Below are 26,763 nucleotides of genomic sequence, written 5' to 3'. Positions count from 1 at the left end.
GAGCAAATTAAATAGACAGGCGAGCTTCGTTGTTAACTGTGAGATATTACGATTTATATGTGATACAAAAAGTTATTAATTACCCCCCCTCCATACACACACCTACAAACACCCGGACAACGTCGGGTACCCCCCCCCCCCGCTAGTCTATATATATAAAAGCGAAAATGTATATATGTATGTTTGTGTCTGCTAAAAACTTTCGATACACGCGACGAAAATTCACAAACTCGGTATCATATCGAAGCCCCATCCTTCGCTTGAAAAATATCGAAAAATTGGCCAAAAACGCTAACTTTTTCACCCCAAAATCGACAATTTTCGACAGGGTGGGGGTCAACAAAAACGGGTTTCTCGTAACGATGACCAATTCTACGCATGCGTCAGATGACGTCATGACCTGATTTACTTTAAATAGTTGAAAAACCGAACAAATTTCGTCTACGTCGCTTTAGCGCAGTTTATTAGCGCATTTGTTCATTATCTAAACGTTTTGGGTTCGAATCGTGGTGTGAGATGGGTTTTTTTTTTTTTCGATTTTTTAAAATTATTTAAGCCATTTTTCACGTAACGTTCGTTTTCCTGTTTTTTTTTTTTTTGTTTTTTTTACTTCGCTTATTCTTAGCGACACCCCAAAACACCCGGGTATCCACCGATTTTTTAAATTTTAATATCGAAACAGGCTTATGTAAGCCATTTTTCACGTGTTCGTTTTTCTGTTTTCATCGTTCATTTGCCTTACGTTAGATTTCTTTTGTTTTTTTTTGTTTTGATTACCCCCCCCCCACCCCCCGCTTAATTAAAACGTTGAATGCTTACATCGTCGTCGTAACGCTCGACGACTTTCAAACATTTTTCACTAACTCATTCTGGCTGGCCGATTTTATTCTCAAACTTCGCCTCAGGGCTTCGGGTTCGATCCTACCCCCCGGTTTCTTTTTTATTTAACACCACACACACCTACAAACACCTGGGCAACGCCGGGTACCCCTGCTAGTTTATAGATAAATCTCACTTATCCATTTAAAAGTATGTATGTGTGTCTGCCTAAAACTTTTGACAGAGGTGATGGATTTTCACGAGATCAGTATCGTTTTGAAGCTCGATCCTTTGGACGACAAATATCGAAAAATTGGCCAAAAACATAAATTCCTTCACCCTCAACTGAACACTTTTCTACAGGGAGGGGGTCGCTTTTTTTCACTGATATTTTTAAAAGTCATCCCCTCGTTTCGATTGACTAGCCTTAATTTAAACTTTCTTCACTTCAAAATTTTCATATTATCGTTTATGTAAAGCACATAAGGCTTTAATCTGATCTTGAATTTATATATTATCAAATAACCCAGTGACGTCACATTTTTTTTTTCATGTTCTTTTCCTCCTTCGTGGTACGGGTTCGAGCCTGCCTGCCTACTACCATGTTTTTTTTTTTTTTTTTTTTTTTTTTTTTTTTCAACACACACACCTCCAAACACCCGGTCTATGCCGGGCACCCAGGCTAGTATACAAATAAATGACAAAATGTCTATATTTCAAATTCCAAGATGTTATTCATCTTACCGTTTATTTCTTTAAGCAATATTAAAATATTTAAGTCTTGGCAGCACCGGTTACATAGTGCAGAAACAATCATATAATTGTGTCAATTTTAAATATTTTTCACCCAGATTTGTCAGAAGAATAAGAACTCATTAATTGAACATTTTAACATGTTCAAAGAAATAAACGGTAAGATGGCTAACATCTTGGAATTTGGAATATAGACTTTCTATCATTTATTTATATATAGCACAATCATGTTACCATACCAGTTCTCATTAAGCAACAATGAGCCTGGCTAGTATCACAAGAGTAAGCATTTAGGAATGTATTTGCCCAGGGACGTAAAAATTTTCAGATTTGTATCTGGGGACGTATGTAAAACACTGGAAAAGATGCATTCTTGATCTTCGTGAAGACATGCGTTTAGCAAAAGAAAAACTCTAATACAAAACCTGAGGTTTACTTATGGCAATCATTTGCACCGACTGAATTTAGAAGTGGTTCCAAAAAGTGTGGATGGTTCTATAGAAATCCTTCACCACTATAAACAAATTATCTGTTTTGATTTTGGACAACTTAGTGGTCTGAACCTCATGTAATAGTCCATTTTTTTTTTTTTTTTTTTTTTTTTTTTTTTAAATTTTTTTTTAATATAAACAAATCGAGCTTAGGCATTTGGATGATGTCAAAACATCGTTAAATCACTACTCGCACAGCAGCAACTGGTTAGCGTAGTTGTTAGAAGCTTTGACTGTCGTTTAGATCTTAGTAGGTGCCTGTCAATTGATAAGCTGTAATACAGCGAAACAGTACTGTATGTGGATGACTATATATATATATAAACTCATGATTGTGAATTAACTACATCTTTTGGTTTTGGAATGATAATTAATGATACATTGTATAATTTTCTTTATACTAACATTATAGGCTACATATGTGCATATGTGATTCAGCTATATTTTCTTTCAAAATTCAACTTCATCAGGTCAATAGTCTCAACTGTTTTTAAATGCAAATGTACAAGTTTTTTTTATTTTTCTTTCGGTTTTTAAGAGGAAAAGTAGAAGTTTCCTCTTAGACATTTTTGATAAAAGAACTTGTGCATTTGAAAACGGTCTAAAATGGACGGAATTCATCAACCTTGTCTGCATTCCTTGCTAGAGTAGACTGAAGCTATTAGCAATAAACTAACTTCTCAAAGAGATTGGACCTCCTAGAACTGAGCAAAACCACAACTAAGCTCAAGGAAATTGGTCACCTAAATCAAATGGTAACAGATTCTGATTTTCGGTGGCGTCTCCTCAAATTGGTATGAAAAACATCACTGAATCCTTATCGGATAAGATAACTTCTCTCCTGTCTGGCTCATCTTAACTTTTATTGTAATAGTGGGGGAGGGGGGATGCATTATCAGAAAAAGAATTTTATTCTTGTAATGCTCCAAGAACTGTCACTTATCGAATATCACTGACTATAGTTTCTTTGTAAAGAGAATAAATAAATAAACCCCTTTTTTTTTCTGATTTCAACTTCTGATTCAAAATGGTGACGGCATTACTGAGCTGCCATGTTGCAAATGTCTGCCCTGCAGTAAAGATTTCTTATTGAATTATCAGAGAATTGTGATGAGAATAATCTTGCTTACACGTTCATCAACTACTCTAAAAATAAAAGGCAAGGGTTGTTATAAGCACCAATGCTACACTGTTATGCTTACTTTAGTCACAAAAAAGAAATATTTTTTTATACAATTACAAGTAGTAATACTAACACACGTAAAATGAAGTTAATATTTCCTCAAATTCAAACCAGCATTAGATATGTATTAGACACAAGGGTCACATGGTTTCTCATTTAATCTCTGGCAATGCCGACTTGCTCTGTTCGTTATTTATTTATTTTTTTATTTTTTGATAAAATGGTTGGAAATCTGCAGATACTTTGAATGAGGTTACTAATACTTTCACATTAGGTTTCTCTAATATCGATCGCAAATTTTGACTATTTTTCTTCGTAGGAACTCAAATATTGATTTATAATTTTAATTAAAAATTTTTTTTTTTTTATACTTTATTTAAATATCTTACTTTCACTTATGGATCGACAGATGTCGGTAACTATAAACTAGTTAAAATGAGATGCACCTGCTGCGTTTCACTTTAACTTTTCTGCCTTCTGATTTATCCACCCATAAATTTCATTTAAAATTTTTTTTTTACTGTACCATGCTCTACATCCCAGTTGATATTGCAGTTTTAATGATGACCCTAGTACTCTTCAAATTTTATTGCTTTATTAGGTGAAATATATTTTTCTTTACTTTCTCTTTTTACTCATTTTCTCTTACCCTGCTGCTGCTATCTCTATTCCCCTCCTCCTACCATCTAGTGCTACGAGATCAGGTTGTCTGAAGATACTAGCTTCCTGCTCTAAAATGCACCAAACACCAATGTTATTTTTCCCTTCCCTTTGCAAAAATCAGTCGTGTTCTGCAAAGTCCAAAATAAAAATAATTTTCCTTTACAAAACAACCAAACCAAACACCATGAATAAATATTTGAAGATGTAAAGAACTTGAAGCATAAAAACATATTTTTTATCAAAATTATTGAATTCTGCATTAAATAACCCAAAAAGGGTTGATATACCATAAAACGAAACAAAACCTTTTCATCTCATTCACCTTTTGTTCTCACAATCATTGTCATCATATTCGGTTTTATGTTTGTTTTCCATGCATTCATGTGTTGGACTACTCTAAAACATTCAGTGTGCAACCAAGCAAACAAGCAAGATTATTGAAGGTATAAACTATGAATATATTATTAAATAAAATTATGTTTATCATATGAGCATAGATATCGTTTCTGAGATGTGGTATTATTGACATGTTTTGGACTGTTTGAATAATCTTAGTGGCTGCCATTTTGATAACGTTTGTGGAACACATTCTCATGGGGCTGCTTTCCAACTGACTGTAACATGGTTATTTTCAAGTCCAATATAAACAAGTTCTTGTTAAACCATCCTTTTAAATAATGAAATTTTATCCAATTTCTACCATGTTGTCTCACTGACCACTTGATACTCATTAACCCTGATCCTCAAGTGGCCTTTTGGCCTTGATAAGTGGTGACTCCCAATAAAAAAAAAAAAGGGAGGAGCTGCCAATGCTAAGTTTTTGCAGTTCTTTCAGGAAGGTGTTGAGATCCTCCTACATTCGGCACCTGGTATTCTCTCAATGGTCACCCATCTGATATTAACCAGGCTCAAAATTACTTAATTTTGGTGGTCTAATTAGAAAACCGATGTATCAACATGATTATATACGCTTATTGATTACGCACGTTGACCTTCATGTTTGATACACTTATTAGGTATTTTGCATAGATAAGCAAAGCTAATGTTTATCTTAAATGTAAACTCTTATGAAGGAGTTGAGAGCATTCACTTGAATTTATTTACATTTTATGAAGGAATGTTTTATCTGCGTATTCTTTTCTCAAGTAATAGAAGTGTAGCTGCATAGAAGATGATTTATGAACAGCGTAATTGTTTTGATTCATCTATTCTTAGATTACTGAAGTTAAGCAACATGGAAGCTGATCAGTACCAGATGGGTGACCATTTGGGAATACTAAGTGCTGTATGTCATCTTTCTACGACCCAGATATACATGTGGCTGGAGACAGCTTGTCAATTTGATATTCTTCATAAACCTCCTACTTAGACGGAAGCTGGCAAAATCTGACCAGGGCTAATACTACACCAGGTGTTACTGGTGGGGGCGGGGGTATTGATCAGGCTCAATGTCTTTTAACTTTAGTGAACCAACGAGACTAAAGAGGTCCCTGTGGCTTTGCTAAAGTAGGTCAGGAGATGAACAATATGCAAACAAATTATTAAGTGAAAATAATTCCTGAATTTGAAATAATCATTTGTGATACCATTAATTAATTTCAGTCTAAAACCTGCAATATGAGTGCAGGCAAATAAACATCTATAATATAAATCTCACCTGTCTGTTTAAATGTATGTATGTTTGTATGTCTGCTTAAAACTTTCGACAGAGGCGACTGATTTTCACAAGATCAGTATCATTTTGAAGCACAACCTTTCAGACGACAAATATCGAAAAATTGGCCAAAAACATTAATTCCTTCACCCTCAACTGGGCACTTTTCTACAGGGAGGGGTGTCTTCTTCACCAATATTTTCGAAAGTCACCCCTCTCTTCGATTGTCTAGCCTTAATTTAAACCTACGTCACTTCCAATTTGGCAATGGGCGCAACAGCAAACACGTCATGTTTTTTTTCCTTTCTTCGCGGTACGGTACGCCTGCCTACTACCACTTTTTTTTTTTTTTTTTTTTTTTTTTGCTCAACACACACCTCCAGACACCCTGGCAACGCCAGACATGCAGGCTGGTCAGGTTTATATATAGCAAAGAATAATTCTAGATTTTTTATTTCAGTTGACCTTAAACAAACCACACTGCTACTAAAACGTTAAACGGCTACTGTTAATTAAGGGCCGGACTTATAGAGGCATCCTAAGTGGGAGGTTGTGCAATAAAATGCTTGTTCACATTACTATCATGGGAGGATATTTTCCTCATAAAAGTATTAAGATTGTTCACATTACATTTAAATTTATACTGTTGGTATAGTCAAGCGGTTTTGAGAAAAGACTATATGAGAGTAGAAATAGCACAAGTGCATGAAGTTTGTTGGAGCATATTCAGTTTAAATACTTGTAAGATAAGTACAGGGATCCAACATTGTAGCAATGGAACAAGTTGAAGCTTGATAGACAGTGTGGGACTTATAAGCTCAGATTCAGGCACCTTTTTGTTGTACTAGACATGTAATAAGGTTGAAGGCATTGATTAGATGATAATCGGGAGGTCGTGATAGTAAATTGGGTAATGACACAAACTAACAACCTAGGTGTGCTGAGTTCAAATCAAATTCTCATAGCACCGCTTTCACTTATGGATGTTGGCAACCTTCATGTGATGCTTCCTGTAACTGATTCTTAAAAGAATTGGAGAAATTGATGCAAAAAAGCCATACCATGTCGGTTTATACAAATTATAGGTATTTTTAAATTGTATTTAACAAAAAAAATAAGTCGGAAACATATGCCAACAAATAAATGTTACCAAAAACAAATTATTTTTCTAACTCTTTGGATAAGTTTGTGTTTTAACATGTTTTAAAATATTTCTTGGTTTAAAAATCTCTGTTCAGTTAGAATGACCCCTCCTCCCAAAAAAAAGAAGGTAAACAAACTTGGCTGCCATAAGCACTGCACAAAAACCTTTGATAATTGCTCAAAAATCGAAAATTAAGCATATTGATAAAAGCACATCCAATAAATGTCACTAACCATGCAAAGATGTAATATTTTATAAATATTTATATCTACATCGAAGAATGAAATCCAGTGAAAGGCTTCTCTCATTCTTTACCCAATCTGTGTTAAAAATGTTGGAGATTCGCCTGTCCGATGTTAGAAGCCAGTCATACAGCAATACTAGTGTCTGACAAATATGGCAGCTTACAAAAATTCTTGTGCAGTGCAGATTCCATGTATTGATCACTCATTGAACCTTGTAGAAAAAGTAACTGCCGATTGTTACCCAATTGCAGCATCATTCTTTGAAATAATTTGGCAATTTACATGTTCCTTATTGAACTTATTTACCGATTTAGATGACTAAAGCAATACATAAAACTGATTACATTACTTTACTGTTGCATTTTGCCATTAGGATTGATATGCCATACAACAGACAAGTTGGTTCTTGTCCAGAATTCCCTCCATATTAAAAAATAAAAATAAATAAATTTTGATGATGTATGTGTACCCGTGACAAAAAAGCGTATTTCAAAAATCATGTAAATTGATCAAGTAGTTTTATGTTTACAAAGAAAATCATTTTTAAGTGATTAGAGAGAATTCATAGGCATTACAACATAATCTCATAAGTTTGAATTATTTAGTTATTTTCTTTTTTTTTCTTTTTTTTTTTTCTTTTTTAAAAAAAGATTGTTTTCAAAATGGTGGACAAGATAACAACTCTTCTGTTACTCATAAAATTTGATTTTCTTATTTAAAAATAAAACTACATGATCAATTTACATGATTTTTGGAGTATATTTTCATTTTATCATAGGTACGTACATCATACAGATTTTTTTCTTTCAAATTATTTGAATTTCTCAGACAACTGTTCGAATCTTCAGTGTTTTTTGCACAATGTGTCAGTTGATTTAACCTCAGACCTTCTTTAGGTGTATCTTGTTGAACTCTGGAATCTGCACAGAATCGTCACTTATCAAGGCCCGAAGACCACTCGAGGATAAGGGTCAATAAATGTAAGGTGATAGTTAATGGTATAAATTTGGTAGAATTTGATTATTTATGGGAATGGCTCAACAAGAACTTGTGTACATTGGATTTGAAGGCTACCATGTCATATTTAACTGGGAAGCAGGGCAGTGGAACAGTGTCCCACGGGCAGGCAGTTCTGGGAAAGAAGCTTTGTTCATGGAATTTGCATTTAGATTAAGGTACAGTTGAATGGTTCTCGAGTGCGACAAGATACACCTGAAGAAGGTTGAAGTTGACATTGACTGAAACATTTTGAAAATAACACTCAAGATGAGAACAGTAATCCGAAGAATCCAAATAATCCAAATAATCAATCCTCATCTCAAAAACTCAGAGACTAAGATTTTTTATTTTTGTTTTTTAATATAGTGTGAATTCTGGATAATAAGTTAAACAAAACGATTAAAGAATTAAAAAACAAAACAAAAAACTAGCAAGAAAACTCATTAATTCTATTTGTACATTCAGTAGTTTCATTTAAAAATTGAAACAAATGAGTTTTCATTTCATTTTCACAGCGATACCATCGAAAATAAAAACAAAACACACCTTCACATGACAAGAAACAAAGAGAACAAATGTAAAAGAGACAAAAAACATGTCTTGTGATAAGACAGACAAAAACATGCAATTAAATATGAATCATGTGATTATACTACATAACAAAATGCTTATTTTAAAAGTTCTGCACTCTATTTGTCATAAAATGATTTCAAGGGATGAGAGGGGGGTGATTTTTCCTTCTAACAAATTTTTTTTTCATGTTAATTGGAAAGAATAGTATATTTCTGTCCATTTTCCTGTTTGTTCATTAATTTTCTGGTTTTCTCAATTTTTTTTTTTTTTTTTTTCACATAATTTTGCATGCAGTTATGACCATGAAATACTAAGACATAATGAGCCAAAGGTTCAAAACAAAACAAAAAACAATAATCCTTACAAATCAAAAATAATTTTTAAAAAAATAATTTTTACTCTTCTTCACACCAAACAAGGCATATTGCCACCTGAATGTATTGACCAAATCTACAGAGGACTATGTAGGGAGTTGTGTAGCAAGATGTTTGTTTGAATTACATTTAAACTTTTACATATTACCACAGTCAGAGAAGCCAGAAACAGGAAAGGAATTCCAAAGTCTCACAGTTTAAAGGAAGAAACTATAGGAGTAGAAGGCTTTCCAGCATTTAGGAACCTCAATGATGAAGGGGTAGGATTTTACTGATGGTTGAGTTAGTTGGGAGTATGTATCTTGAGGGGGTACAAGTGCTATGAGTTTATCAAAGTGTTCCATTAAAGTACTTGTAAAACAAGCACAGTGATGCAATATTGCAGTGATGGGACAGGAGTTGGAGCTTGGCCGATAGCGTGGAACCTATTAGATTTGAGACTTTTTTTTTTTTAACCTTGTCTGAGGAAGAGACTAGTGCTAGATGTACTAGCCCATGTGTGGCAACAATACTCCATGCATCGGTGAATGGTGGCTTTGTAGAAATATATGGTACTCTGAGATGGGAGTAATTTTCTAGCATGGTATACCTTTTCTTTTAATTTATTTTCAGTTTGATTTTAATTAAATAACACTTGGTTATTAAACATGGAAACCATGTCACAAAATTTGTAAGTAAAAATGTTAGTTTGAGCCCAAAATGATTTTTTAACCGTTTTATGTACCGGATGTCCTGCATAGTGCCCTTCTCTCTATAACCAAAACCAATCAATGCTGAGTGCTGCAATTAGAAACAAATGGTCACACAAACAGGCATTCACAAATGTCTGTGCTGTTGGCATTTAGTGGAAAAAATTCATTTAATTTTTCAGGGTTAGCTTTAAGCTGACACGTTTAAACTTGAAGGGCTCTTTTTTTAAAAACTATTTTTTTTTAATATTATATAATCCGTTCAAATATTTGTTATATTGTTGCTGGTAATCGTAGTCGAAAAATGAATTTACGTTGAAGACAACATTATCAATCAACTTTATCTTTTATTCTTTACATAGAATGCATTATAATACAATCTATATTATATTTCCCTTAGTCTGTCTTTTCGTTCCACTTTTTCTCAGAAACTGCTGAGCCGATCTGGCTGAACTTTTTTGTATGGACTTCATTATAAAGTGGATGCAATGAACTAAATATTATGGTATACGTATACTATACATATTGATGCATAGTTAGGGATTAATAGGGATTAGTTACTACAATACCACATTTACTCTAGAAGCTTGACATAAAGCACTAATTTCAAGTTAACTGGCTTTAACTTTTGCCCATTTTGAATGGGTTAAAAAGCCAAGCATGTACATATATTTATAAGTCTTTAAGACTAGTTCATTCAGTTTGTGAGAAGTGGTTCTGTCAGTCCGTACCATTTCTTTTAGATAAGAAAAGATAGTTTTTCTTTTTAATTAAAACTTTTCAAAAAAGGGTGCTTCAATCGCTCCATAACAAGATAACTATACAAATGGACATATTGAAATATCTTTTAAGTAACTGACCATATGAAGAAATTAATTTTTGTTAAGGGTTCAATACTTATTAAGGCCTAAAAATCACTCGAGCATAAATATTCAAGAAATTGATTGATTGACAATTGAATGATGATGAATACTATGAAAGGATTAAAAGCCTCCACATATCATGCACAGCTGACCCAGAAAACAGCAATTTTTCCTCTTTGTCAGAAACATCGCTCATAGAATGTGAGGACTTGATGAAAAATAGGGATGAGGTATGAGTAATAGAATGGGCAAAAGTGATATTTTTTAAACTCCAATTGTATGAGATAAAAATTGATTTTTTCAGCTCATCTCCTTTGATACAGGGTGGAATGATAAAAATTGTCGCTCTAGAAAAGAAGACATGATTCCATTTCCGTTTGATGAAAACCAGTTTTCTTTTTTTGTTGCAAACAATCTACTAGTTGGCCAGTTGTGTACAAATCCCAAGAGCGATAAGAGCCTTCTATCATGTCTGAAAGTGACACAATGTTCAACAAGTGAGATCGGAGATGTGCTACTGTACAACTTATGCTCTCTACTAATCCAAGTTATGAAAACAGGACCATTGCCAGTACACTCAAAATGCATCACTGGATTACCACAAATAACAGGGACGTGCTCAGGATGATGAAAATAAAGTTTCCTGTCATGGTTATGGTCTTCAAGTGAGGGCCACATCATGCCATCTTTGAAGTCAGCTTGAAAGTCAACACCAAAGTGTAACGGGCTGTACTGAAGAGTGTGATGATCCCTTAGTGCAATTAGGTAGCTGCTGGCAGACCCTGGGTGTGGCAGCAAGACTCAGCGCCGCCCACAAGTCCAAAAAGAGCCAAGTTTGGCTTCAGAAGGATTGCTACGAATACATAATCAAGTTATCTGAATTGCTATATATTTTTTTTTTCAATAAGTTTTAAAATAAAGATATGTTGTTTTCTTTAAGGTGACAAATTTATCGTTCCACCCTGTATTTAAATATGATGGAAATTGATTCGATGAATAAAATTGTTGCAGTTGGTCACTTTTGAAATCCTTTAGCACTTCAATATTGCTTTTATGTCTTCAATTTATGTTCTGTAAAGTTAAAACTTTGGCCATGTTGAAGACAGTTTTTCGATAAAAATACTTTGCCCATTATAGAGCAGTGTGATAGAGCTTCATCATGTGGGGAAAGTGCAACGCTGATGAATGTATTTCGGTTTTCTCTTGTAGAAATCCAACATACTTTAGGATCATTCATTGTTGTTCTAGTAGGCATGAAATTGTCGTAAACATTTCTAAATTTAGTGGTTATTTCATAGATTGTGCGCATTTTTATGGAATCTTTTGCCAGAAACTTCCCTTTTTTTTTTTTTTTTTTTCAAATTTTTTAGTTTCATGATATACTCTGCAAGTTAGACTCATTTCCCCTCCATAAAATTCCAAATGTGTAAATGCTGTTTATCCTCTGTAACGGTTGACTTTCATAAATAGTTTGCAGGATGTAGAAATTGGTTTAAATGATTTAAAATCTATGTCCCACAAAAGGGATATATTTGTTGGAAATAGCTGAGTGGTCATGGTTACAATATTTAAGCAATAATTGCTTAAGTTGGAGATATTTAGTTATGCCCCTTATCTCAAGGGGATATTTAATATGGCGTTCGACCAACAGTAACATGCATTTATTCTACGTTGTAGGAAGTATTAAGTGAACTAATAATTTACCAGTTGCCTTACTGAACGAATTCATGGTCGGAGCTAATATATCCTTAAGTGTGAAGCTTTCATTGTATCTTTCGATGCCTTCCTCAAGTTGCTTTATCAGGTGGTATTTATGGTTTAACTAACCAATCATATTCTTGCATGGAGGAAGCTGAGGTGTAACTTAAAACGTAGATGACATGAAGTTTGTTTTACACCATTTTTAAAGCAAAGCTGGCTTGGTCTTCTTGCAAAACTTGGGAAACTTTTGAACAAGTCTATTCAAATGATAATTTGTTACTGTTATTTTTTCTTGGACAACTACTTCTGTGTTTGTCTTTTCAATTTAATTTAAATTAATTTACGCTGATTGTGTGCACACCTGTTTTGTTAGAGCAGATATGTATGCAACTTCCAAACTCAGAATAACTTTTTATTTAAAGCCACAATTTGAGACCCATTTTTGTGTCGTATTTTCCTGTTTTCTAATCTGAACTCCTTGCATATTATCACAATGACTCTGGCAAAAATATTTCAATTCTAAATCATGGATTGATAAAGAATGATGGAACAGCAAGGAGCTATTGTCTCATGCAAAAGCATATGATGCAGTCTCTTCCGAAAATGAAAATAACCTCATTTGTGCAGAATACCATCCTTAGCATGACACAAAATAGCATCCATTTTTTAAGTCCCTCAATAAAGTCCCCAACACAGGGCTAGAGAACAGGGAGTGCGTCAGACATGGAGATAGAGAAAGGGAGTCTGCCGGACAGGGAGGTAGAAAAGAGTGCGTCGGACAGGGAGGTAGAAAGGCGAATTCACTGGACATGGAGGTAGAGAAAGATAGTGTGCCGGACGTGGAGGTAGAGAAAGAGAGTGTGCCGGACGTGGAGGTAGAGAAGGGGAGTGTGCCGGACGTGGAGGTAGAGAAGGGGAGTGTGCCGGACGTGGAGGTAGAGAAGGGGAGTGTGCCGGACGTGGAGGTAGAGAAGGGGAGTGTGCCGGACGTGGAGGTAGAGAAGGGGAGTGTGCCGGACGTGGAGGCAGAGAAGGAGAATGCGCCAGGTGTGGAGGTAGAGAAGGGGAGTGCACCAGACGTGGAGGTAGAGAAGGGGAGTGCACCAGACGTGGAGGTAGAGAAGGGGAGTGCCTTAGACAGAGGGGTAGAGTGGAGAGTAGTTTAAAAGAGAGTGACAGTGAATTTGAAAAGATGTTACACACACGTCTATTTTCAACTATTCTTTTTATCTGTGTGTCTGGACAATGTAGGTTAGTTTTGGTAGTTTATTGGGAAGTTCTGCTTGTAGAAATGACCATCTAACTAAATATGATCACCTATGGTTGGGAGTATTCAACATAAGATTAGTAGACAGGAGGCCTTTTACATTTTTTTTTTTTTTAGTCATTTTCTTATAGGGTTATAAAATCTGGCATCTTGTCAAATCAAAAATATAAATCACACGCACACATAAAATTAAGCAGTTATTATTTTTGTTCAACATCGTTCTTTGGAGGAAAAATTGGAAGATCAGATATTCTACAAATACAAGGAATTCTCTTAAATGCGGCAGTCAATTCTGATCTGATGAAATCCAAAAGGATAAAAATAGCTTAAAAGATCATTTTTAGATATTTATCCAGAAAGCAAAATGAAGCAGAGTCATTACAGAAACGAAGCTGATATCAATCTAGATAAGGCGGGGCTTATCTAAGCTTTGGAAATCTATAAAAAGTCAAGTTCACTTGGTTGTTAAAATAATGGGTCAGTGGGCTTTCTCGGCAAAACTAGTTGATAAACAATATTAATCAATAGAAAGTTACAATTAGATTGAACATTTTTTTTAATTTTAATTTTTCGCTTCTGTTCACTTCAAACAAAGCATATTGTACTATGATAATAGCTCGATTTATAAGGGAACGCCTTGATGGAGAGTTGGACAGCAAGATGTTTGTTTACATTACATTTAAATTGTTGCAGGTTGTTATGGCTGGGGGAGCAGGGAGGGAATTTCAAGGAAAGAAGCTGTATCTTCCTACATCTAGAGACCTCTACCGTGAAGGGGTGGAACTTTGCTGATAAATGGGTCGGGAGTATTTTGAAATTTTGGTGCACCTGCTCTGATATGGTAATAATACTCCATGCATCGATAAATGGAGACTTTGTAGATATATAGGATACTGACAGATGTGAGAGGTTTTCTAGCTCAGCAGACTTGGCAGCATATCCAGTACATATGCAGAATAAGGACCGTGTTATCGGCAGAATTTTCTTGGTAATTTACTCAAAATGCCAAAAGATACCAAAATGCTGAGCTGATGAAATCTGAGCAGCCAACATTATTTAAGGAAATTTATTAGCTATCATTTGGTTTATTATAAAAAAATAAATGCGTATCTTGATTTGAACGAGATGTCTGTTCACATTACACTTAAAATTCTGCAGGTTAAGCAAGAAACAAGGAGGGAATTCCTAAGTCTAGCAGTCTGAAGGAAGAAGCTATTAGAGGAGAAGGCTTTCCAGCATCTAAGAACCTCAAAGTGAAGATGTGAGATTTTGCTGCTTGTTGAGTTAGTAGAGAGTATGTACACTGAAGGGGCACATTGCACATTCCATTAAAGTACTTGCGAAAAAGATATGGAGATCTAATATTGCAGTGATGGAACAGAGGTTGGAGCTTGGTCGACAGTGCGAGACCTATTAGAGTTGAGTCTTTGTTGGACTCTATTTAAGAGGATGAAACTAATAGTAGATGCATCTGCCCAGATGTGGGTTGAGGGACTGTTCTCTAACCCAGTGTCTGGGAGCACTCCCTGTTCTCTGGCCCTGTGTCTGGGCGCACTCCGTGTTCTCTAGCCCTGTGTCCGGGCGCCCTCGCCTTTGTCCAACATGCTCCTCACTGTACTACCCCCTTTTTGTGACTTGTCCTCTCTGTACCTCACCTTTCACTCAACTCTCTCTGCCAATAGATCTAATCTATATATATAAAAGCGAAAATGTATGTATGTTGGTATGTGTGTTTGTGTGTCTGCTAAAAACTTTCGACAGACAGAACAAAAATTGACAAAGTTGGTATCATATTGAAGCTCCATCCTTCGCCCGAAAAATACCGAAAAATTGGCTAAAAACGTTAGTTTTCTCACCCTGAAATCGACAATTTTCTACAGAGGAGGGGGGGGGGTCAACAAAAACGTTCCTCTCATGACGAGAGCGGTTCTACGCATGCGTCAGATGACGTCATGACCTGATTTAGTTTAAATAGTTGAAAAATTGACTAAATTTCATGTACGTCGTGTTAGCTTAGTTGGTTAGGGTGTTGGTTCATTATCTAAACGTTTTGGGTTCGAATCGTGGTGAGATGTCTTTCTTTTTTTTTTTTTTTTTTTTTTCGATTTTTTAAGTTTAAATATTGAATCAGTGTTATTTAAGCCATTTTTCACGTAACGTTCGTTTTTCTGTTTTTTTTTTACTTCGCTTATTCTTAGGTTTTTATTAACACCCCCGACTGACCACACACACCCAAAAAGACTCAGGTACCCACCGATTTTTTTTAAATTTTAATATCGAAACAGGCTTATTTAAGCCATTTTTCACATGTTTTTTTTTTTTTTTTGGTTTTAACGTTTGTTTTCTGTTTTCTTTTTTGTTTTTTCGATTTTTGCATTTAACATTGTTCGTTTACCCTACGTTAGTTTTTTTTGTATTTTTTTTTTATATTTTGATTTCATTAACACCCCCATCCCCGCCTGACCACACACACCGAAAAACACCCGGGCCACACCAGGTACCCCTAAACCATTTTTTACGTAACGTTCGTTTTTTTGTTTTTTTTTACTTTGCTTATTCTTAGGTTTTCATTAACACCCCCACCCCTGACCATACACACCCAAAAAGACCCGGGTACCCACCGATTTTTTTAAAATTTTAATATCGAAACAGGCTTATTTAAGCCATTTTTCACGTTTTTTTTTTTGGTTTTAACGTTCGTTTTTCTGTTTTCTTTTTTGTTTTTTTCGATTTTTACATTTAACATCGTTCGTTTGCCTTACGTTAGTTTTTTTTTTGTGTTTTTTTTTCGATGTTAAATACTCCCGACTAAACTGAGAAGTAGCAAAATCCCACTTCATTTTTGAGGTCCCTAGTTGCGAAAAGCTTTCTACTCTAATAGTTTCTTCTCTTGGATTGCTAGAGTTTGGAATTTCCTCTGTTTCTTGTTTTCCTTACTGTACCAACATGCAGAAGTGTAAATGTAATGCGAACGGATATCACTTTGTAGCTCCTCACGTTCAAGTGTTAATATGCCTTATTTGGAGTGAAAAGAAGTAAGAAATAAAATCATTTTGCTGCAGAAAGCAAAGGCGCATCTGTTCAAAATGTTAATTATAGAGAATGGATTTGCGCCATAACTTTAAAATAAAACCTTTTATACTGCTAGATGTGAAACCTTAGCTTACCAGTGATGTACGAACATCCTACTGGCCCATTCTTTTTAAGCCATCTTCACAATATTTCAGCAATTTTTCTTAGTTTATGAAATATGTGAAATAAAAATTATCTATTTACAGAACAAGTATTAAAAGAAATTTTAAAAAATCTGAAAACTTTACCTATTTTGGATAATTTACATTACCGGAATTACCTTGACATTGAATTGTACACTGAAACTGGTTAAAGAACTTGAATTTCCTCTCTAAATTTATCAAGTTCAGTTTATATATAAAAAATGAAACTCAAGTAATTAAATCTTGACAGTAATAAAGAAGTTTCATTGGTATGTTCGAATTGATGCATCACAAAGGCAATCAATGAAAAGAAACTTTAGAATTTTAACTTTCACTCTTTTGAGAAAATATTTGTAGAAACTAATTTCACCAACTTAATCCTCAAGAATTATAACATTACTCTTGAGCTTTCTGATCTCTTTCAAGGAAGTTGTTTTTTTTTTAAGTTTTAAAAACAAAATCATTTGTTTATGTCCTTAGCTTTTTGGCTAGGATCAAAGTTCTGTTACAAAACTTCACTTTCTCTGCTCTCAGTCAGTGAAGGAGAAATCTTTTTAGACTGAGGCAATTTAAAATTTTATCCAAATCCAGAATTCCCTTTTGTGGGGAAGCTGTATTTTGCCAACCTAACTCTGCTCTCATGGGGAAATCAAGAAAATAATGACTTATTTTCGTAGCAGAATTCCTTTTCTTCTGACCAGAGAGGTTCCCAAATGTCAGAAAACTTTATACGCTTATATTCCTTTCCTTATACCATTTGCCTTTGGAATTCCTTCCTGTTCCATATTTTCCCGATTGTACCAGAATGCAGAAATTTAAATGTTATGTGAACCATCATCTTGCTACTCAACTCCAATCTAGGATACTATATATAAATCTGATCCTTAATCATAGCAGCCCGTACGGCAATGTTCCTTATTTAGTGTAAATAAACGTAGAAAAAAGTGACTGATGAAATTTGGTATATTCTAAAATTCATTTTATAAAGTGTGACCAACATGTTAAAAATATTTCAATCACATTCCTATTACACTGAAATTATTTTCTAACATGTTCAAAAGATAATCTGTCTATGCCTGTCTAGCTCTGCGTGCGTGCGTGCGTGCGTGTGTATGTGTAATGTATATAATGTGTGTGTTTTTTATTTACAGAAAGTTTAGATGAGCTATTGGTACCGTCGAGCTTGATATGGGTATCTAAAACGGTACCTAATTATCAGGTTTGAAACCGACAGTATCGATGACTTCTCATCTAAACCTTCTGTAAATAAAACATAAATAATATGCTCTTATTTTCGGATTTCTTTTTATAATAGAGCACTCTGCTGGAATATTTTTTTCCAAAAAAATATAACTAATTATTAGGGCTAGGACAACAGCATATTCCTTTCATTGTTTTAACTCTCGAGTGTGTATCTGTTAATATCTTATATGCGTTTATATAGAGTGATGTGGTTCTCAGTTGATTAACTGTGTCGGATATATACTCGAGAGTCAAAACAATGAAAAGAATATTTTGTTGTCATAACCCTACTAATTATATAAATGTATATTTTTGAAATATTGTTAATTTCAATGTTTACCGTTTTTGTTTAATGGGTTGAGACGGTTATGATAAAAACTGAATCACCGTTAATTTGAAGTAAAGCTTAATGTATCTATTTTATAGGTGCAGATTATATACAGTACAGAACTTTGTTGAAATTCAAAGACTTACATTTTTCTTTTTTATAACTTTTGTTATTTCATCTTGGATTTCTTCATTACAGCGGTTTCGTTAATGAGATAGCAATTTTATGATTAAATGTGTCCATAAAAATCTCCTTTTCTTCACCAACTCGTCAGATGTTATTTTCATTCGATGTTACCAACAAAAAGTTAATTTTGTACATGATAGACTTGGTGTTTTCGTATATATCTATATACAGTGGGGGAAATAAGTGTTAGACACATCCCATTATTTTTTATTTAACATATTTTTTATGCAGTGAATGACGCAAAAATTTAACAAGAAATAGTTACTAATTTAACAATAACAAATAACTTTAGAAATTGGAACCTTTTAATGCATAACAAAAATTATATAATAAAAACGAGAATAGCCGGAAAAAAAGTATTGGACACACTGACACAATTTCATCTACTATTTAGTTGAAAACCCCTTATTGGCTATTACAGCTTTGAGATGTTTTCTATACGACAAAACTAATTTGTGACAACGTTCAGGCGAGATTTTGGCCCACTCTTCAACACATACTTTCTTCAAATCCTGAATATTACATGGATCTCACTGGTGGACCATGATTTTGAGCTCTCTCCATAGATTTCCTATAGGATTTAAGTCTGGGGACTGACTGGACCACGTAAGAACATCTATTTTGTTCTGTACAAACCAATCGGAGGTTATTTTAGCAGTATGTTTGGGATCATTACCTTGTTGAAAGATCCATCCCTGTCGCATATCTAATGCATTGGAAGCAGGCAAGAGATTATTTTCAAGAATTCCCTGATATTTGGCAGCATTCATCTTTCCATCTATAATATGAAGTGGCCCAGTACCATTTGAAGAGAAGCATCTCCAGAGCATGACATTTCCACTACCAAACTTTACACTGGGGAGGGTGTTCTTGGGATTGTGCGCTGTGACATCTCTTCTCGATACTCGACATACAGAGTTAATGCCGAAAAATTCCACTTTCGTCTCATCGGACCAGATCACATTCTTCCTGTAATCATCTGTTTTCAAACGAGCATTAACATGACATTTTTTAGTAATGGTGTCTTTCGAGGTGTACGCGATTTAAGACCGTTGCGTCAGAGTACATTACTAATCGTTGGTTTCGTTACTACTATCCCTGCTTCTTCCAAATCTTTCTGAAGTTCACCTCGTGTGGTTCTCAGTTGCTGCTGAACTTTTCGTACAATCTTTCTCACTGCTCGATCTGACATCTTGCGAGGATCTCCGGTGCGCGGACGGTTCACGGTTGAGTCATGCACCTTCCATTTCCTAATAAGATTCCCTATTGCGCTTACAGGGATTTTGAATTGAGCAGATATACGCCGATAACCAATTCCATTCTTGTGCTCGGCAATAATCTTATCACGGACGACTTGAGAGAGTTCTTTACGTTTACTCATCATGAGAACCTTCACGTGTGATGGCTTACTGGTGACTAACGTGTTCCAATACTTTCCAACGACGTAGAGTATGGTCTACAATAATCAAAACTTCTAAAACGTATAATAGTGTCGGCAAATTGAAATGCAAATAACAATTTCCAGCATTATTTATAAAAAATAATATTAAAATATAATTTAAAACAATGTGTCCAATACTTTTTTTCCGGCTATTCTCGTTTTTATTATATAATTTTTGTTATGCATTAAAAGATTGCAATTTCTAAATTTATTTGTTATTGTTAAATTAGTAACTATTTCTTGTTAAATTTTCATGTTATTCGCTGCATAAAAAATGTGTTAAATAAAAAATAATAGGATGTGTCCAACACTTATTTTCCCCACTGTATACACACACATACACACACACATATATATACATATATATTTTTTTTTCTGTGTGTATAAAGTGTGAAATTGAATTTCTACCATCCCATTTTTATGTATCTTTAATATCATACTGCCACTTGTATTTGCTGCTTTGACCTTTCTCACCTGAATTCGTGAATTAAACATGGAGTCTGCAAACAGTTTGATTTGAATGAGAATGCTAAGAAGAAGAATACTAAATTTGAGATAACGCATCTATTTGCATGCTATTAAGTCTGAGACCAGAAGATGGACAAATGATAACACTTGATTGAAAGGTTAAAATAGCTTGTCAATTATCATACTAATTAGAATCGGTTTGTAATCAAGATTCAAAGAAAACGGAACATTTTCTCATAAACCTGTCTGCAATAGATCTGGCACTGAAATTGATTATGAAATGATTTAATTACCGGGAGGTGGTTGGGGAGGGGTGAGTTCTGGATATTCTTTTGTATCAAGTGAATAAATGATTCTATGATGTTGTTATTTAACTGTTGAAAACTAATGAAACAATTGACAGAGAAAGTAAAAGAAGTCCAATATTACATACAAGGTTTATACCCTGCCTAAAACACACTGAACTCTTTGGCTGTCTAGGACATGTGATAAATTAACATATACTATCTATAATATAAATCTCGCCTGTCTGTTTGTATGTATGTATGTCTGTCTGCCTAAAACTTTTGACAGAGGCGACAGATTTTCACGAGATTGGTATCGTTTTGAAGGTTGGCCCTTTGGACGACAAATATTGAAAAATTGGCCAAAAACATTAATTCCTTCACCCTCAACTGGGCACTTTCCTACAGGGAGGGATTGCTTTTTCCACCGATATTTTTGAAAGTCATCTCTCTCTTTTCGATTGACTAGTCTTAATTTAAATCTATGTCACTTCTGGTTTGGCGATGGGCGCAACAGCGAAGATGTCACTTTTTTTTTTTTTTTTTCCACGTTCTTTTCCTCCTTCACAGTACGGTTCGAGTCTGCCTACTATCACTTTTTTTGTTTTTTTTTCTCAACACACACCTCCAAACACCTGGGCAACGCCAGACACCCAGGCTAGTCTGTTATATAAAGGGAAGTCGTGTATGTGCGACTAAAAGTCATAGACTACGCAAATTATAATTTACAAACCATATCTCATCAGATTCAGCCATGCTCCAACTTTGTTATGGTAATAAATGCTATAATATTCATTCCCAAGGAATCATCTACCAAAAATACATTTTTTTGTTTATTCTTACTGGTAGTTGTAAAAAAATGAAATCCACTGAAATGGGGTCAAATAGTCGGTCAACTTTCTTAGTTTCTTTTTTTCTTTATATTATATTGAACCAGTTGAGATGCATGGAAAGTAGCAATCAGAAAGAAGGGAAATGGAGGCAGAGATAGAGAAGTTTTAAAAGAAAAGTGGTACACTAGCAGTGTCAGAAATTTCGTGAAAATAGTGAATAATTCCACCCCATCTTTCCAAGCTTATAACTCCTCGAAAAATGTAATTCAAGCCCTAATTTATTTTTTCAATTAAAGGAGTAAGGACCAAGGTTTTATTTAAAAAAAAAAAAAAAAAAAACAATGTGTTTTTTTTTTTTTAAAAAGGTTTTAAACTTCGGACTTTACAGGTAAATTTCTAAAAAACTGATTTTTTTTTTTGTTTTAAATTTGAATATATTATTTATTGACCTTTTCTCTTCAATTTGTGATATATAAACCTATTAAACATAAATTAATTATTTACTTTTTAATAGACATTTCAAAATGAGAGGCGTAAATTATTCGACCCCCTATCTTTCTAAGCTTATAACTCCTCGAAAAATGTAATTCAAGCCCTAATTTTTTTTTCAATTAAAGGAGCAAGGACCAAGGTTTCATTAAAAAAAAAAAAAAAAAGACAAAAAGAAAAAATGTGTTCTTATAAAATAAGGTTTTAAACTTCGGACTTTACAGGTAAATTTCTAAAAAACTGATTTTTTTTTTTGTTTTAAATTTGAATATATTATTTATTGACCTTTTCTCTTCAATTTGTGATATATAAACCTATTAAACATAAATTAATTATTTACTTTTTAATAGACATTTCAAAATGGGGGGGGGGCGTGAAAATGGGGGGGCGTGAAAATGGGGGGGCGTGAATTTAAAAAAAACGTTTGTCTAAAATATTATATTCGGTTTATTGGAAAGAACATAAAATTTCACATTGACCCTGAAAATATCGTAAAAATAGAATCAATAGAAAAATTTTGATAGATTTTTAAAATTTAAAAATTTAAAAATATTGAGTTTAAAAATTGAAAAATATTGAGTTCGGAAAATTCATTACTGTTTTAAAAAAAAAATAAAAATATTTTTATTACTTTTAAAACAACTGTAATAGTTTATTTTGGAAGTATAATCCATAAAGAAAATAAATAACCCACTTTTAACAGAGAAATTACGAGATTTTTATATTGTATTCGCAGTTTCGTGTTAGGGGTGTCAAAAATTCCTACAAAAATTCTGATACTGCTAGTGGTACACACATTTTTAAAACTTTATTTTGTTATCCATGGGAACGTCAGGTAACCCTGCTAGTTATCTATAAAACATTCACCCAGAACATATTTCTTCTAATAGCATACAACGCCTTTCATCGTAACACCTTATTTATTTCTTATTTTGATTTCTGACATCCGATAGAGTACTTAGGTTAATTGTGTTTTTTTTATTTGTTATTAAACAAAAAAAAAAAGTTTCTAGACATTAAAAAGAAAAAGTTGCTTCGATGATCAGGTACAATTTTCGACAGTAGTAGGCAACTCACTTTGTGCTTCTTTCCTCTGTTGACTTCAAATTATCCTGCTGGAACCGTTTAGAAAAAAACCGACTCAATTTCAATCCATCTGTGCATAAAATAGTGACTTGAATTCAACCAACCAGATATAATTAATCTTTGATAATACATACGTACTTATACTTGCAATGGTGTTCACCCTGGGTGGGTTGAACCAGCTCCTTCCTTGGCCTTGCACCTCATCTTGAAGTATGGTGGCCGATGCACTGCAGTCCTTAATGAAGTCGTACGAGATGGTCAACCCATCACAATTTCACCATTGAAAACTAATCACTTGTGGAATGGAAGCTCAGCCAAGTCTTCCCTGATGGTTATTGTCCACGTCCCCAGCTGTCTGCCGATATGCTTACACCATTCATACGGATAAGGATTATGGTGAGAATTTCTCCCCTCACTGACAAGCTGTGTATCTGCAGATGTTTTTGTAAGAAAACGGATGTTGGAGTTCAGGTTAATATGTTGGAGAAGAATAGTCAAAATATGGTTGAGATGCAGTGAAGGTAGTCATTGTCCATCGATTAGCCATCCTGATTGACTGTGTTTTGCAACCATAGAGGAGAATCATTCAGATGATGGATTGATAGACAAGCCCCTTGGTTGATATTGAAATCTCTTGACCCCCTCCCCCCAAAGATTTTTCAAAGGTGAAAAAAAAATAGATCTAGCAGCTCTCAACTCCATAACATTGACAATAAGTATTGTTTCGGCCTTAAATGACCTGGATGGTGATGTACTTTAAAATAATCTAACCAATCATGGCATGATTTTGGGTACTTATGCAGTATCAAAACCGGGTTATTGTCAGCATATTCCGGAAGGGGTTAAGCGCTTAGCCAATGAAATTGCAATAGCTGATAATTGACAAACGATATCTTTTGTTTATTAAATTGTTAGATGAAAGTACAAAATCGTTAAAACAGCCCCCTTCCTCTTCTAAACAGTCATTATTTTAGCACTGTCAGTAAATATTTTTTTTTCATTGAAATTAACTTAGGACTCTTTTCGAATATAATTGTTTGTTTTTCTTTCATTGTTGTCATTATTTCTTTTATTTGCTTGTCTCATACCTAAGTACTTTTAAGACTGCATTGTCATAGCCTTCAAACACAACTCTTTCCATATATACATATATATATATATAACAGCGAAAATGTGTGTATGTATGTTCGCTTTTTGTGTATGTCCAAGAAAGGCTTTTTTCCAAGAAGCGGTCGGTCGGCTCACAACTTCTTAAAACTTTTTATATCACATATAAATCATAATATCTATAAGTTAACAACGGAGGTCGCCTAGCTATTGAGTTTGCTCGAATTTGAACAGATAAATATTCAACATTTTTTGCTCGCCGCATGTGGATTAGGCTTTTTCATATAATAAAAGCGACACTAATTCTGGTGGTATTTTTCCGGTCGTGATCATCGGAAATGGCTGAAAGCAATCAGCTTTGATCAATGTAGAAATTTTCCTTATATCAGACAATTGCTATTCAATTTGGACAATCCCCTTGTTAGGGGGAGTTGGTCTTCCCCCTCCCCCAACAACTTGGGAAAATAAAAATAAAAAAAGCATTCCCGCAGTAAATAAAATACTACCCTGCAGTCAAAGTTGACCTCATTAAGTCATTAAAACGTGCACCAATTCTAAATAATTAAATAAATTCAAACGTGTTTCCGTTAGTATTTTGTGGTAGCCCAGTGGTTAACGTCGCACGTTTTTTTCACACTTTAATTTCCAACTTTGCCTCAAGGGTTCGGGTTCAATTCTCATATTTACGTACCAAAACTTTTTTTTTATTATTATTTTAGCCCCCCCCCCCCCCAAACCACACACACCTCCAAGCACCCGGGCAACGCCGAGTACCCCCCGCTAGTATATATATATATATATATATATATAACGATGTTTGAACATTGTAATTTCGCATACCCATCTCAGCAGCAGGCAAATATCGTAACGGTGAGAAGCGCTGACTGTACACCTAAGTAGTCGAGTTTCAATCCTGGTTTGAGGTAGTTGCTGGTTTAGCTGCTTTGATACAGTGAAACAGTACTGTATGTGGATGACTATATATTTATATGTACACACACGGTTTTTGTTTGGCATCTTTCGGATGTTTACGTAACCTACCTGGAATATGTCTGATAATGAGCTCTCTATTCTAAACAAGTTCTCTATTTTGATGCTATTTATTTGTGTAAGTAAATCTGTTATTCGTACTAATCATACTTATGTGTTGTTGCTGATTGATTTTTCTAATATATTCAAAGTATCTTGAATACTTTTTTGCTATTTTGCAGAAAACTTTAGAAAACCAAATGTTGAATAATTATTAAATGAAAAAAATATTCTATTTCGATTCTTGTGCAAACCATGTAACACACATTTGATTTGACTTAACACAATCAACACGATCGGATGTATGATTTTTTTTCTTGCATGTACGTGTCCCCTCTTTACTTGCCTCCCCATAAGGGCAAAATTAGACTGAGGGACAGAACAGATACTACACGTTGGTTTCAACCTGAAGGCCAGGTAGTCATATATATATATATATATATATATATATATATATATATAATGTATTGGCCATATGCTTGTTTGTAAGTTTGTCCTTTATCCCCCCCCCCAGCCCTCGCGCCATATTGATTTAGTTTGAGCCAGTGGAATTGTAAGAGGAACATTTATAGAAAAATGTCAAAATAAATGTTTTTTTTATTTTTTATTGAAAATAATAACTTAATTCAAAATATATTTAAAGAAAAACGAAAACGACTTTTGCGCACCATTTTTTTGTATGTGAAGGTAGTTTGTTGGATGATACTATGATTTTATTTTTCTTGTGCATTTTTGTCCCATTAACCAACTTTCTCTCTGATATCTTCCTTAAAATATCCTCTTCGCCTTTTTTTTTAAAGCAACTATTTTTAGAATCTTGTAACAGGCCACTGCTTTTTTCTAAACATTATGGATTCCATTTCTTCATACAGATCCTTCACACATTTTTATATCTGTAGCTCTCTTCTCCAAACTTTTATCATGGCAGTTATTCACAACTTCATATTCAAGCATTATTTCATAAGGTTCAACTTGAAAATTTTAGAAAATCAAATGTATCATTATTAAATGAAAAAAAAAAATCCTATTCAATTTTTGTGCAAACCATGCGACACATTTGATTTGACTTAACACAATCGTCAGTAAGATCGGATGTACAATTTTTTTCTCTTTTAGAAGCCACTACCCATAATCTTATACATGCAACTAGGATCCGCTTGTAAATTTTATACTCCCATGGAACTTCCTCCTTTGGAGGGAGTCGGATAAACCCAAATAGGGTTAGTGCCATTCCACACACACACATACACGCACCCATAAATTTAAGATCAACAAAATTAAAAATACAAAGTCTACTTCTACGATTAGGGTGAATGCTACCAAAAGTCTCACAAAAAATAAGTTTTAAAAAAAATTCATTTAATAAAAAATTTCATAGCATTACTTTGTTTTCTAAAATTTTTAAATTAATACTTTTTTTTAAATAATTTTATTAAATTATAACTATCGTTAAGGTGTAAATATTATTATAATCTTCATAAAAACATTAGTTGTAAATCATTTTTGAAACTTTCAATATTTTAATTCAATAAAGATTTGCTATAAATTTTAAAGTCGATCTAAATGACATTTTATTTGCCAGTTTAAATGCTTTCAAATTCCTTAAAAAATTTTAATATTTTTTTTTTCTTTAATTT

At 33.9% G+C, this 26,763-nt stretch overlaps 1 protein-coding gene across 14 annotated transcripts in view; it reads left to right on the top strand.

Annotated features, from left to right (window-relative positions):
• The window catches only part of LOC145249475 (target of Myb1 membrane trafficking protein-like), a 202,341-nt gene that overhangs the window by 44,055 nt on the left and 131,523 nt on the right, over nt 1-26,763 (top strand). The window lies entirely within an intron of this gene.

This window comes from Euprymna scolopes, chromosome 28, assembly GCF_053919585.1.
Source record: "Euprymna scolopes isolate OS-2025 chromosome 28, ASM5391958v1, whole genome shotgun sequence".
In the NCBI taxonomy this organism is placed as follows: Eukaryota; Metazoa; Mollusca; class Cephalopoda; order Sepiida; family Sepiolidae; genus Euprymna; species Euprymna scolopes.
This window is presented reverse-complemented; position numbering and strand designations above follow the sequence as displayed.